Genomic DNA, 15,773 nt, shown 5'->3' with positions numbered 1-15,773 from the left:
CCGACACGGTCCACCTTCGCACCGGAAGTCCCACCTGGAATGCTAGGGTGTGAAATGGCGAGGTGGGAAATTCGCTGCTACACGGTGCGGTGTAGTGCTGCGCACTTATTTCACTCCACATCCCACTACAGCAACAGCACCATGTCCGCGAATCGCGCAGTAAATGGGTGTAGTTAATAGCTGTGGCGTGAGCAGAGATTGTTAAGCAGAACCGGACGACCGACCGTCGATCGTTCTGGTGGTGAGGTACGAAATTTTCGTTCCAATTACATTTTTTTTTCGCTGTCTACCCACCAGTCGTCCAGGCTTTGTTTGAGTTGGGTCAGCAGTTTTATAGCACTTTGTGGCCCTTTGCTGTTGGTCCTGCTGATGGGGGTGCGAGCAAAAGTGGCAATGTGACGTTAGATATGAGTGTGAAGAGGTCGGGGGTTTTTATAGTTTTATCGCCTTTAATTACGTCGGCCTTGACGTGTGACTTGATGGAAAATTCGTGCTGACAGCAAGTTTCCCATGTTTGGCGTTTTTTTTTTTTTTTTTGATTCAACTTTGCTCTAGATTGAGTTCACGTGTTCGTGTGGGAGGATAATTGTAATTTCATGAATTTTATAAAGCTGTTTTGATAAATCATAATTTAATTACTAACACTGAAGCCACCAAAGATAATTCAAGTCTAACCAGAACTCACAAAATATTTTGAAGAAAAAAATACATGGAAACTTCTTCTATTGCTAGAAAAATTTGATAAATTGATACAGGCTTGATACACAATGACATGTTAAATCAATGGAAATATTATCATATTTTAACTAAGCCATCATCTACCTACATCTCGGAACCCTGAGCTTTGGCTAGGATGTGGGTGGTGTTGATGTAAATTAACGACCATAAGCTTTCAGCCAGCATAAAACCCGCATGGTGGCTGTTAATGGTGGTGCTCAAGTTGACTGCCGGAAACAGTCAACCACACTACGCCGTCAGTCACTCACTTCTTGTAAGTGGAGCGCGGGCATGTGTGTGTGAGTGGGCGGCGCTAAAATGTGGTATTTTATTTCAAGGGGTGATAAATTTTTATGAAAACGACGACGGCGATAATGAAACCTTAATCCGCTAGTATTAGTCAGCATCCGGAGATGGTCGCAGTGAGACCGCCTGAGAAACGATGACAACGACGTGCGTTACTTAAGATGAATGTTTTTGGCCCTAGGAGTATCACGTTCTGTAAAGTGGGAAGGTAATTGAAGCAAGGAGCTAGATTGAATAGTTGATGACTCGAGTGGGAGTGCGTCACTAGCTACGAATATAAAGTAACACAAGTGACTGTCCCGTCCAAGTGATAATCTCAATGAATGAGGATAATGGTGTCTAATTTATTCAAAGAAAATTTTGATACTAGTGTCGTGTTCGTGCGATTGAAGAAACAGCTAGAACCGTTGCGTGACTCATGCCATTGCTCGGTTTTGATCAGCACGATAAAATGTTCTATTAACTTTAATCATGTTGACCACACGCGATGGTTTTCCATTGCAAAAGGTTTGGTGACATTTGATGATTGCAAGCTCATTTTAGTACAACATTCTTTTTAGTAACTTTGAAAGTTAATCTTGAAAAGAAAATTGTGTACCTTTAGCTCAAGCCTAAAACAGTATTTTTGAAAAAAATCATAGGCGAACATTCCCAAACCCCTGCTTTTTCTAATGGTAAATAATACCCCAGAGAGAACGCTCGTTACTGCCAGAAGGACAGCAAAGATTGGTAATTATCCTATAGGGTGGTGGTCTCAGTGCTGCTTTGTTTGTGGTTTGGTCGTATCAAACGAACCAATCGCTGTGCTCTTTACACCCTCGGGTTTTATGACCTTACCGTGTCAGTCGTTAATTCTGACAGTATCCCAAACACTTGATGATTCGTCAGTCATCACAGCACCTAGCAAGGTGGTATCGATTTGTCATTGATATCATGTATTTATCTGGTAAAAAGCTTACTATGTAGTCGAGGAATAAGCGGGGTCCACTATCTAGAACTAGATTATTAGGGGTCGACTAGGGGTGTGATCGATTTTTTTTCCAAGATTTGATTCAAAAATCAACGAGGAGTTACGGTTTCTTCCAATTTTTTTTTACAAGAATTCTTATTGAAATTACTTACTCAAAGGAATATTTTGATAAACCTCTAGAAATCTTTCCAACAAGAAGCCTTTTTTTTTTCAAAAAATTCTCCATGGATTCTTCGAGAAATTTCCCTAAATAATTTCATAAACATTTTTAGGGACTTCTTCAAAAATCATGCTAAGTTTTCCATCAGATATTTCTGGATTGGAAAATCCAAGGATTCATGAATTCTTGAAGAAAAACTTCCTGGGATTTCTTTAAAGATTGATTCACGGATTTTTTTCAAATAGTTCTTCAGGGATACCTCCAGGAATTTCTCAAGTTCTATTTCTCGAGGAATCCTTTATAAAGAATTTTCGTTGCTTCAAAAATCTCTCCATAAATTAATATAAGCGTTCCCTACAGATATTCCTCCCCAAGCAGCATATAGTTCAAAAAAGGACGCGGCAGCGAAGGTTTTTAGTTGCACACGAGACATTGTCAAGTTATTCCAGCATACGATGAGAATTACATAACTTTAGCTCATGTGAAACCAAAAACATGCCCTGTCATGGCTTTTTTGTAACATACGTGTTGCTTGGGCCCAGGAATGCCTTCCAGAATTCCTTCAGAAAACCTTTCATAGAATCCTTTAGCAAATTGTCAAGAGATTTCTTCAGAAGTTGTTCATGTATTGTTTTGAAAAATCTTCAACTGATGCGTCTTGAAATTCCTTCAGCGATTCCATCAGAAAATCTTCTGAGATTTTTTTCAAAAATCACCGAGGATATCTTCCACAAATTCCTTTGCAAAATCCTTAAATAGAATTCTCCTTTATTCCTCCATAAGAACCTTTAAAAATAACCCAAGGTTTTATTTGAAATGCTTCCAGGGTTTACTATAGAAAATCTTGAGAATTCCTTCTTTAATTAAGAATTATCTTAAGAAGATTCTTCAAGAAAATACTCCAAGTTTTTTTAGAAATTATTTAACACATAAATTGTGTCAGGAAACCCTCCTGAAATTCCTTTCGCTAAATGTTTCGCCGTTACTGTTACTTTCTGTATTTTTTTCTAGACTTTCCATAAAAAAAAAATCCTCTAGATATTCATCCGGAAATTCTTCCAACGACTCACAATACGGAACAATACGGAAATGCTGCAGAAATTCCCACATCGGATATGACAGAATTTTTTGCAGGAATTCTTTTAAATATATTTATGGCATTTTTTTCATAAACTCTCTGAGGATTCCTACAATAAGTCTTCCATTCCCGAGCGACGTAATTCATGAATCCATTAAGCTACTTTGGCTGTTTATTTCATTGTATTCTTGGATAAGTTCATGAAAAAATATTTTCCATTAAAAAATACTCCCTATACAAAATGCAATTATTTTGCACAATATAAAGTTTTAGCAAGGTTTACAAGAGTGGAGAGGGGACAGAAGGGAAGTTTAATGGGTTTCAGAGAGAGGGCCTCAGGTTCCAAATGGTGCAAAATTGAACCTCAGGGTGGTAAAATCCCAAGTAAGATTTTGATGACCAAACTGTCTTGTGGAGGTTTTGAGAACCATCATAAAACCTCATACGTTTTATTCAGGTTTTATGATGGATCTAAGAACTTCTTCAAGCCTTTTTTTGTTAAAAAATGGTACTTGGAATGGTATCTCAGGACGGTTGTTTTATGAGTTTATTTACCTGCAAGGTTACAGAGCACGAAATGTGAGGTGATGCCACGCGGGGTTTCAGAGGGATTGGAGTGTCTTCCAGGGGGGATTCTGGTGTTTCAGCAGGTTCCCAAGGGCGTTAGGAGGGAACGAGGGCCTTCAAGAAATTTCCAAAGCATTGACTCTACGTGCAGAGGACCAGCGCGCCCATGGAGTTTTCGGACGGAAGGTGTTGCGTACCATCTACGGTGGAGTGCAGATGGGAGACGGGACTTGGAGAAGGCGAATGATCCATTAGCTGCATCAGCTGCTAAGAGAACCAACCATCGTCCACACCACGGAAATCGGGAGACTACGGTGGGCGGGTCACGACATCAGAATGTCGGATAGCAACCCGACTAAAATGGTACGGCCCTGGAATACAAATTTCAGTGGCGATGGGACACTATCCTACGGTGTTTCAAGCAGAGATTCTTGCTATTTTAAAATGCGCAAATATCTGCCTTGAGAGAAAATACAGATATGCAAATATTTGTATTTTCTCAGATAGTCAAGCTGCACTAAAAGCATTGTGCGCTTACAAATGTACTTCAAAGCTTGTCTGGGAATGCATTCTTTCACTGCGCAGGCTGTGCCAAGGGAATTCAGTAAACCCAAGTAACAATTCTAATTTTATCAAAATTTTTTAGCGATTCAAAAATCCTAAACATAAAACCAAAGATGCCGACTTGAAAATGCTCTCGAGTTCTTGTATGCCTCAATAAGCCCACGTTCTGGCTAGTTGGCCCAGTCTTATTAGGGTCTACAGGACTTCGTATGCAAACCGGCTTAGGATTTCGGGTTGTATCATAGTTTTATCATTCTTCTAAATAAAACCATCTTCTGACTTGTCAAATAATTGTTTTGATTATTTTTCACTCTCAATGTTCGATCGTCAGAATAAATTATGCTTAGTCCAGCCATCAATTGGAAAGATGCAGATATGGAATTCAGATTTGTTTTCCTATTTAATACGTGTCAGGAGACATGCCACGGAAAATTTGTGGTGAATGTGACTGTGATAATGACAAAAACTAAGTGCGCCACACAAACTATGCATAATTTGGAAGTTAAACGCATTTAATTTACTCGGTGGAATTGGGTGCAAAAAAGGTTTTTTCAACACAGCGGAGTTTAAAAGACATTATGTAATTTTTCCGACAAAATAAAATGACGGAAACGTGTTGTATGGTTTAATTTTATCTTAAGCTGTACGTGAAATCATAAAACTGAGAAATAGTTTTTCTGTATTTACATGAATTATCCCGGCTAGGCGACATATTTTTCTGACAAAACTCTGTATTGCTGATGATTCCTCCAATAGGGCTAACCCTCCTGAGGTAGTCATAACTGAGCTCATGATAGAACTAGCGGTTTTATCGCAGCATTTTTTTGGTTTATGTTACGGCCACGAAATCTTTTGTTGGTTTTATGCATTGCCTCACAGTTTTGTGGGTTTGTTTACAAAAAAATCTCTCCGACAACAACCGCAAATGCAAGTTTTATTGAAATGGTATATAATAAGTGATAAAACCAATTCATGTCTACTTGCAAGTCTTTAATTGAAGATGTTTATAGCAGAAGTTATATGATAGTTTTTTGGAACGCCGAAGGTTCAAAGTAAAAAACTACCACATAAAACTAATTCAGAACAACTAGCTTTTTGACATGCTCGTATAAAACCAGGTTGAAACATGAATAAACCTTCAAGGCATGCTGATTGTTACTTGGGAAACTTATACTGGGTTCCAGGTCACTGTGGCATTGAAGGAAATGAAATGGCAGACGAGCTTGCTAAAAGTGGTTCCAATTTACAGTTTGCTGGCCCAGAACCATTCTGTGGTATATCAAACTGTACAATTAAAATGGACCTGAAACGCTGGGCTGAGCAGAGGGTGATATCCAATTGGATGGACGTCAAAAATTGCAATCAGTCAAAACGATTTATAACACCAAATGCTTATAAAACCAAAAAGCTCTTACAGCTCAACAAGAGAGCTCTATGTACATACACTGGTCTAGTAACTGGACACTGCCCGAGCAGGTATCACTTGAAAAATATTGGCCAAATTCAGAGTGATATCTGTCGTTTCTGTAATACGGAACGTGAAACCTCGGAACATCTGCTTTGCAGTTGTGGTGCTTTATACACGCGCAGGCAAAGATTTCTAAATAGTGCTTGCTTGCAACCCAGTGAGATCTGGTCTGCAAAACCTGGGAAGGTCTTGGAGTTTATCAATTCCATTGCACCTGACTACGAGACGACGCGTCGTGACAGTAGCTGATTACTTGACACATGATAATTAGCTGGCTAGATGCGAATATCAAAACGGGACATGCCACAATAGTTCAGCCTATTGGACGCAGTGGCTTAATTTCCCCAACAGGGGAGGAACAAAAAAAATGGTTCTCGAGAGTCATCCTACCGATACAATAAGACGTCGTGTGCAGCGAGCTAGGTAGGTCGATCAAGTGGAACACGATTTGCGGACACTTCGAAGAGTGCGGAACTGGAGACACACAGCCATGGACCGATTAGACTGAAGACGACTCCTACGTACAGCAGACGACACTCTGGCCTTAGTCTGACCGGTAAGTACGGTAAGGTAAGTAACCTATATCCGCCCATCGTCCTATTCACTTCGAAAGTTCTGTCCTAAATACAGGGGATAGACAAAATGATCGGGACAGGCAAAATTTTCACTTTTCAAAAAATGTTCAAAGAGCTGTAACTTTTTTAAAAGTGCATCGAAAAATCTAAAATTTTTACTGTAAGTTGATCAATTAGTTGTGTATCGATGGTCCAATTTTGGAAAAGATTGGGCTACTATTGATGACTAATTCTTTTTGAAAGCTACATCCTGTTGGTCAACCTATTTTCTCAACATTTGTATAGCGGTTTTTGCGATTTCAATAGTTTGTTTTAAAACTCATGAACCTTCAGCGGAACATCATCGAAAAAATGTGCACAAACGATGTACGGAGTTTGAAAGGTCACTTAGGAAATGAACAAAATATGGTGGGAGTAAGTGAAAAAATTTTGCAAACAGCAATCATCATCCACGGTGGGGGTAACACTTTTAAGCATAGGCAAAAATTGGGTAAAAAATAAAGACCCTGCTAACTCTCGTTTGTAATAACAAATAATGAAGGTGTTCGAGCACAAGAAAAAACCTTCTAACTCACACAAAGCGGGGTATGATAAAAAAAATAACCATTTCGAATTCCAATGCTCATCGTGGCAAAGAACGTTTAAATTTTCGATCCTATAGTAAGCAGAAACTGTCAAAATAAAGCCCGAAACAAGAACCATCGATCAGGCCCAGATAACTGAAGAGTAGGTGCGTCCATACTTTTTGGGGCAGTCTTTATCTCCGGATTCAATGAATCAAATGCAATGGAATTTTGAGCGTTTACGATTTGTATGATAAGCTTTGAAAAACTTTTGACATAACCTAAAATTGTTCACACGGAAGAAAATTATAACGATTTGACTATTTTTCTAATAAAACACCAAATTTTCCAAAACTTCAACATCGTTTCAAAATTCAAGATTCTAATCATAGTTTATTTAAATTTCCTTTAATTGACTTGTATATAAATATGTTTTGATGGAAAGTAACAACATAACCGGTAATGAATTGAAAAAGTAATGGGATGCATATTAAAAATAGACCAATTTTCTGAAAAATCGTAAAATAAATAAAATCGCTATAACTTTGTCTCTTGTTAATAATTTCAAGTTAAGTCAAACGTTTTTCAAAGCCCATTATGTAAGTCATAAATGGTCAAAATTTCATTGCATTCAGTTTATTGCATCCGGAGATTTAACAGCTCAAAGTTGGCTATCGGATAATTATACCTTTTGCTAGAATATTTATAGCTTCGTACAAAATAGCCCGATCTTTTCCAAAATTGGACCATCGATACACAACCAATTGATCAACTTACAGTAAAAATTTCAGATTTTTCGATGCACTTTACAAAAAGTTACAGCTATTTGAACATTTTTTGAAAAGTGAAAATTTTGCCTGTCCCGATCATTTTGTCTATCCCCTGTACTTTTGAAGTGAATATCTTTAGAATTACTCGGTATTTCAGAATACTATGTTCAGATAAGTTGTTCAAAAGATCCATCCTTTGCACATGCTCAACAATTAACTTCTGAATTGACTCACTAGGTGACGCAAACGTTGCTGCAAAAATTATACGTGAAGTTGAAATTTGAATTCCTGATATGGTTTAACATTTGAAGTTGGTGTTCAAATTCAAATGTTCAGCGGAATTGTTCATACGAAAGTGAATCTTCTATTCGATTAATCTCTAATTAGATGTATTATGAATCATTTATGATTGATTTGATTCAATAATAACCTAAGGACTGTTTATTAAAGAAAGTGGACACCTGTTTTTCAATAGAAAATATGTATTTTCGAACAAATTCAAAGGTTTATGTTTTATAAATGACAATCAACATAAATGTGACCGAATTCACGTGAGTTTGAACATTTGCTTTGCTTTTCGGAAGAGCGCTCGGACTTTCCTCTTTATACCTCCCATTAGATTCTGCACAACTTTCTCTGTAATTTTTCGTTGTGCCGCAGACCTTTTTTTTTTGAAGCAATCAACAGAACTTGCTTCTCTTCCATCTTTCTTGAGATGCCGCTTAATTATTGTCCAGTATCTTTCCACAGGACGCTGTTCAGAGTAGTTTTGTGAATTTTGCCATTTTTCGACAAAATCGAGTTTTTCCGTCTTGAGAATTCCTAGTGTAGAAGAAGCTCAATAAGCGGATGACAGATCCGCCTAAAACAAAAGAGGATCCGTATGTTTTCGGTAGATGGGTAGAAGTCGTTTTTTGATGCATTCTTTTCTGTTATTTTTACCGTTGTTTTTCCCGTTGTGAAATATGAAGAACTCTTTAAGCCACATGAACAATTGGCTTGCCACACCAAAAACTTTTTCCCAATTTTTTCAGTTCTGATGTACCCTACATCATCTGGCACATCTGTCCCCTGCTTAGCGTTAAAAAATTGCGGTCCCGGAAGTGTATTAGTAAGCTAATTCTCGAAACGACAACTTTTTGGAACACCATTTGTGCAGAATTAATCTGCTAGTCGCAAAGCTAATACGACGTGTCGCTCGAAATTTCTTACTTTTTCCGTTTTCTTTGAGTGTGTTGCCAAAGTGAACAATGTTTTTACACACTGAGAAAGAATTCACAATTTTTTGTTTAGTTTTAACTCTAAACTATTGGTAAACAGATGTCCACTTTCTTTAATGAACAGTCCTTAGTTCAAAAAAAAAGATACAATTTTGGTGTTTTCTGTCAATATATTTGTCTAGCCAATTACAGTTGTCTTTTGTTATCGTTCCCGTACTTGAGTTTCAAATCTGGATCCATGTTAAAAATGATTTTAGTGGGTATAATTTCTTCTAGCAATAGTTCAAGAATAAAATTCTTCCACAACAAGACCTACACCCAAAAGCAATACTTTCTAGAATCTACTTCGACCACAAAAAATATGAAGAGGAGAAAACTATGGCCTTCAATCCCATAAATTATTTCTGCGGACGTGCGATTTCCAAACTGGATTTGGCTTTCCGGCTCACAAGATGGAAATGTTCACCACAGTCACGTGCCTGTCAAAAAAGTAAAGGTCACGACGAAAAACGACTCTGGCAGCCAACCGCGACGCGCTACACTTGGACCAGCAAGCAGTGTAGCAGCAGTGTAGTGTGCAGCTTCCTGCTTAGTTCTGCTCGACTACTAATTATTATTGCCAGGTTTCGTACGTTCCATTAGGCCGAGTCAAGCATCCGCGTGCCGTTGCCAAAAGTGATGTGTGTTTGTCATACCGCCCAACCAACCCAACCGCAACCGTTTCCAGCCAGATGCATCCAATCGAAAGCGTTTCATCAATTCATGTCAACTGGTGGTATTTTCTTTAGCTCCGTGCCAAAATTCGAATGGTGATGTCGAATGCAATTTCTCGGTCGGTCCATCAGCAACAACAGGTTGGGTGATGGGCGACATGACTGTAAACAAGAATGGCCGCCGACGAGATGGATAACCTTTTCTGTTCTAGAACGCTTGAGGTGTTGCGGCGTAAAATCCCATAATTCCATACGATGCGATGGACGGGGTGGGTGGTGATTCGCGTTTTATCACTTCCTAAATCAATCGAGCCGAGGATTTATCAGCCCATAAATTATTCAAATCCTTCTCATTTCCGTTCGTTGGATGGTTGAAGTGTTTCTTCTTTTCTACGATGAGAGAACCTTTCCTTTCGATTATAAAGCACGACACCCACTTAACGATATTACTTCGTTCCAGAAATTTGGAGAAGGAAGACGATTCAGTTTAGGAAGATATAACTGTGTTTAGTACCTTATAGGCCCTTTTGCTCCGGAGGCTCTTAAGACTGTCCAGGCTACAACCTATAGGGGCTCCTATTGGAACACCTGGAATGAACTGAAGCTTCTCAGTGCCCCCCTAAAATTGTGGGGCGCCTATGAAGCCCCTTTAACTCCCCTCAAATGCTCCTGAAACGCCAAGAAACCCCTAAAACGCTGCTGAACTCTCAGGAACATCCCTAAAACGCCGCTGAAAACCATGCACCCTTTGAAATCCATTGAACCCCCTCTAAAACTCTTATGAATCCATCTGAATTCTGCACCCCTTTAGGCCTATATCCCCTGAAAGTCCTTGAAAGGACTCCAAAACACTCAAAAACGCTGAAACACCATGAAGCACTTCTGCAACCCCCCTGAAGCGTACCTGAAGCCCCCAGACCCCACAAAAATTCTTTGAAACGCTACCAGAACCCTTATGAGACCACACGAGTCATCCTGAAATGCCCCTGAAACCACCAGAAACTCCCAATTAGCGCCCCTGGAAACCCTCTGAAACATTCCTCAAATACCTTGGAGTCCACTAAAATGCCCATGAACACGACTTAATCAGCCCCGACACCTCCTGAAATGATTCTGGCGCCTCTAAAACACCACAGAAACTCCCCTGAAAATCGTCTGATGTCTTATAAAGCGCCCTGTAACCCGCTGAAACACTCATCTCTTAGTCTCAGAAAAAAAACAAATTCTGGGGGAAGTCGAAGAATGAATATCGGAAGGAATCGTAAGGAAGGGATCCTTCAAAGAATTCCGAGAGAAATTCCTGATAAAACGAGAGGCACCCTTGGACTATTCTCGGAAGGAACATCTGATAGAATCCAGGTGGAATCCCGGCAGAAATCCATAAAGGAATCCCGGAAGCAATGTATGAAAAATCCTGGAGTAATTCACAAAAGAATTTCAGAAAGAGTTCCTAAAAGAATTCTGGAGGAATCCTTGAAACAATCTCAGAAGACATCCCCGAAGGAAACCCATGTGAAATATAAGAAGGGATCACGAGAAGAATCCATGTAGGATTTTTTGAAGAAATCCCGAGAGGATTGCTAAAGAATTTCGGGATAAATCCTTGAATGAATCATGGAAGAAATCCATGAAGAAATTGCAGGAAAAAATGCGGGCAATGGAGAAATCGCAGATAAAACCCCGAAATAAAAAAATTCCTAGACATCCATGAACGAATCCTGGAAAAAACCAATGAAGATTTCTCGGGAGGAATCTCTGATATAATCCTTGAGGAAATTCTTGACGATATTTTGAAATCCCAGGAGAAGTTTCTAAGGGAATCTCTGGGAAAGTCACGATAGAAATTCCGGGATAAATCCCTGACGGAAATCCGTTAAATCATCCCTGAAACAAGTCTGGATTAATCGCTGAAAGAATCTCTAGAGTCTAGACTAGAAACCTTGGGATTACCGGGAGGAACCCCTCAAAGAATCCCGCGAGGAATTCCAGGAGAAATCCTTCGATTAATCCTTAGAGGATCCGCGGGTGGAATCAAAACATGAAACATGCCAAAAACAGATGAGAACGGATAAAGACGCTTAAGCGTAGGCTTGAGAGCGAGGGCATACGGGGTAAATACCGTTGTCCCATCCCAGTAGTCCAGAGGATATGGAGTGACATTAACATTCTTAGCATAGTCACTCCCAACGATGCGGTATATTGTTCTCAATCTTCAAGGAACGGTTTGTACGAGATGTCCCCGTTTTCTGATTTCAATAACATAAATAACGCTGCACAGTAGGCCTGGCCGCTTTAATGCTTGTAATGCATCTCTGATGCACTGCAACCATTAATAATGATAAGACAATTGGTAGGTGTAGTCGATCCTATCCACATTTCCAGGATTCCTTCAATGAATGGCTGTGTATATGTAGACTAAACTAGTCTATACTAGAAACCTGCCAAAACAAATGACATGAAAAAATTGTTGTTAGGGACCGTCCATTAATAACACAACCTTTCATGGGAAGTTTATGATATTACTACGAGCCATAAATTATGTATGGGAAAATAGGCAACCTGAAAGTACATCTACAGTTGCTCAAAATCATAGACATTACATGTATTACAATAAAGTAGTATTGCATAGATCAGTTGTTTCCAACCATAGGCCACGGGCCATGCTTATTTCTCTAGCATCGAAAGTGTGATTAGAAAGTGAAAAAGTTTTTCAAATTCTGCGTCTCATGAAGTATTTATCACAGTATAGAGGCGTTGCACAATTCAGTGAATCCCAAGCTGGGGTCACGGGCCATGCTGATTTCGCAAGCACCGAAGGTCCGAGGAGAAGGTGCGATTTTTTCAAGATTCTGCGTCTCAAGGAGCAATCAACACAAACAATTGGTGTTGCAAAGCTCAGTGATTCCCAAGCTGGAATCACGGGCCATGCAAATTTCGGAAGAGCTGAAATTCCGAGAAGAAGGTCTGAATGATTTTTGGATTCTATATCTCTAGAAGCACTAATTGTATTTAATAAAGTGATGTTGTGAATCTCAAAGGTTTCCAATCTGGGGTCACGGGCCATGCTAATTTTTCAAAAATCTAGAGTGCTATGAGAAATTTACAATGGCTTTCAGATTCTGCGTTTCAAGAAGCAATTGTTACAATAAAGTGGAGTAGCAAATCTCAGTGGTTCTCAAGCTGAGCTCACGGGCCATATTGATTTCATAAGAACCGAAAGTCAGAAGAGAATATGTGAATGCTTTTAAGATTATGCGGTTCAAGTGGTACTGGTTCAATATACTGGTGTTGTAAACCTCAGGGGATTTCCAATCTTGGATCACGGGTCATGCAAATTTCTCAAGAATCGAAAGTGCGATGAGAAAGTGAAAATATTTGTTTAGATTATGACAACAGTGGTTCCCAACCTGGGGACACGTGCCATGCTAATTTCTCAAAAGCAAAAACTCCTAAGAGTCCTCATGGATCACAAAGTTGAGTAATTCCAAAGTAGAGGTAACGGGCTATTTGACGTATAGTAATCTAGTATGGGTCAGTGGAGCGAATCCCACTCTCTTCCTTCGGAAGGGAAGTGAAGCGTGGGTCCCGAGATGAACTAGCCTTGGGTTAAAAATCTCGTTAATACAGATAAAATAAAATAATAATAATAATAATAATAATAATAATAGTATGGGTCTGTTCATAAACCACTAAGACCAAATTTTGGTCTAAGAAACCCCTCGTCCTCCTTAAGCGCTCATAAGATCTCTCAAAAAACCCTGAAACACCCATAAGATCCCCAGGAACTTCCTAAAATTGCCCTGCGACCTCCTGAAACGCTCCTCCGACCCGCTGGAACTTCGCTTGAAACTCCTTGAGAACCCCTGAAATGCCTCTGAGGCCTCTTGGAATACCTTAGAACCCCTGAAACCACCTGAGACATTCTATCGGTTCTTGAGAAATTCGCGTGATCGGTGACCACATATTGAAAACCATTGATACTTGAAACACATCTGTATTGCAGATACTTCTTCTTGAGATGATCAATCCAAAAAAAATATGTTCACTTCTTCCTAGCACTTTTGGTTCGTGCGAAATTCTTGAGGACCTTGAACAAAGATTGGAAACATCTGAATTTTGCAAGACAGCAATAATGTAATCAGTGCACTATGAGGGTGAATTGAAAAAATGAGATAAACAATCCGAAAAACATTTGCACTACTTTCTGGCACTTCCGGTGCTTCAGAAGTGTTAGTGGTCCGTGACGTCATTTTGGGAATCACTGGGCTATAAAGGGTGATACGGTCAAAATTTGGTCACACAATTTTTTTCATAACTTTAGTCTGCGTACACCAAAACAGCTGATTTTTGGACCATTATATGTACACATGTACATTATATGTAGCTTATACCATACAATTTTCATCAAAACCGATTAATTATTGGTTGATATATAGATAAAACCATCGACCTACCTTTTTAAAATTTTGTACAAAGGCACTCCATAGTAATTTTTTGGAAATTTAAGGTCAGTAAAGCACAATTTTGATTATAGAACTACCAATACATTGGAGCAATATCAAAATTTTACAGTATAATACTATTATAAAAATATGTTCTTAGTAAAATCTTGAGCCATTTTGTATGAATACTTTCAAAGTTATAGCAGTTTGAATATGAAAAAAACTGACCGGGTGCCACTTAAGCAAATATAACTTTGTAACGGCTGGATCAAATTGAATGAAATTTTTACACAACATTTTGATATGCATACTTCACATACAGAAAAATTTTCATTGAAATCGGTTAAGTATCTCTGGCTCTATAAACAAAACAGTAAAAATGTGTTCTTATTTGTGAATCCTCTTTGCACAAAATTTTAAAATTGCAGATCTCAGGGTTCAACAATATCTCCGCAAATACTGGACCGATTTTAATGAAAATTTTATGGTACAAGCTATATATAATGTACCATTACTGGTCCAAAAATCAGCTGTTTTGGTGTACGCAGTCTCAAGTTATGAAACAAATTGTGTGACCAAATTTTGACCGTATCACCCTTTATTCAAGTTCCACAAAGTTCCAAAGGCGTAGAATCCGAAAAACTTTTTCATTTTGTCGTCACACTTGCGGTTCTCAAAATTTTCACGTGGCCCGTGACCACAGATTGGGAACCACTGGTTTTTTCAACATTATTGTATTAAAGATACTGATCATTGAGATGATGAATCCGAAAAACATTTGCACTTCTTCCTAGCACTTTCGGTTCATGAGAAATTCTTCTGACCCGTTATCCCAGATTGGGAACCACTGAGCTTTGCTATACAACTACATTGTGATAAGTGCTCCCTGAAGTGCAGCATCCGAAACACCTTTTCATATCATCCTCGCACCTTCTGTTCTTAAGAAATTCGCTTGGCTCATTATCATAGGTTGGGAATCACTAAACTAACTATAAGACTATAATTTAAACGGGTAAAAAACATTATAATTTCGATCTTCACAAAGAAATTCTGAAACTGAAAAAACACGCCCCTTCGATTCACGCACTAATTCCCAAATAGCGCTCCCCCCCAAATAATGCTCCCCCAATTGGCTTCTTTAGTGGTGTTGAGATAATTCCATATTCTGAATCTGCATGCAAAACTGAGCCGAAATCCAAATTTTCATGCCCAGGCACCTATTTGAAAATCAGTTTGAAGTTTGTATGGGAGCAATTTGTCGAATCACCCCTCGTCGCATTTTGTGCTGCGCGGAGCTGTCAAAAGGTGATTTCAAAAAATATATTTGTAATTGATTTTAAGTATCAAAATAAAGTTCAAAAAATCTGAAAAAAATCATAGTGGTTCAAAAAAAGGTGCTCTTCTGTATAAAATAATAAAATCAATACATTTTTCTTAATTTAAAAACCCAATTAGAGCTTCCCACATTTTGAGCGTAAATTGGGGTTTAGTGTATGTTAAACTTTCCCGTAGTCCGAGCGTAGCTCGCGACTCGACTGTAAATATATTTCGTTTAAATAACTGTTCAGGACATAGGTACATGTAGGTTACTTACAATTTAGTTTGATTATACTTTGAGCGTATTGGACCTCTAGCGGCACGGGTATTTGCTGTCTAGGAC

General features: G+C 38.8%; 1 protein-coding gene across 10 annotated transcripts in view; it reads right to left on the bottom strand.

Annotated features, from left to right (window-relative positions):
* LOC109406423 (calcium-binding protein E63-1) overlaps window positions 1–15,773 on the bottom strand; it is a 389,205-nt gene that overhangs the window by 327,108 nt on the left and 46,324 nt on the right. For 3 of the 10 annotated variants that reach the window (XM_062853673.1, XM_062853672.1, XM_062853671.1), the window contains exon 4: window positions 1–15,773. This exon is cut by the window's left edge and continues 18,030 nt beyond it. The exons of the other annotated variants lie outside the window; for them this stretch is intronic. The gene's annotated coding sequence lies outside the window, so the exon portion shown is untranslated. 10 annotated transcript variants of the gene reach the window in all.

The sequence above is a fragment of the Aedes albopictus genome, chromosome 2 (genome assembly GCF_035046485.1).
Source record: "Aedes albopictus strain Foshan chromosome 2, AalbF5, whole genome shotgun sequence".
Classification (NCBI taxonomy): domain Eukaryota; kingdom Metazoa; phylum Arthropoda; class Insecta; order Diptera; family Culicidae; genus Aedes; species Aedes albopictus.
Note: the sequence above shows the minus strand (reverse complement) of the source record. Positions and strands in the feature narration are given on the sequence as shown.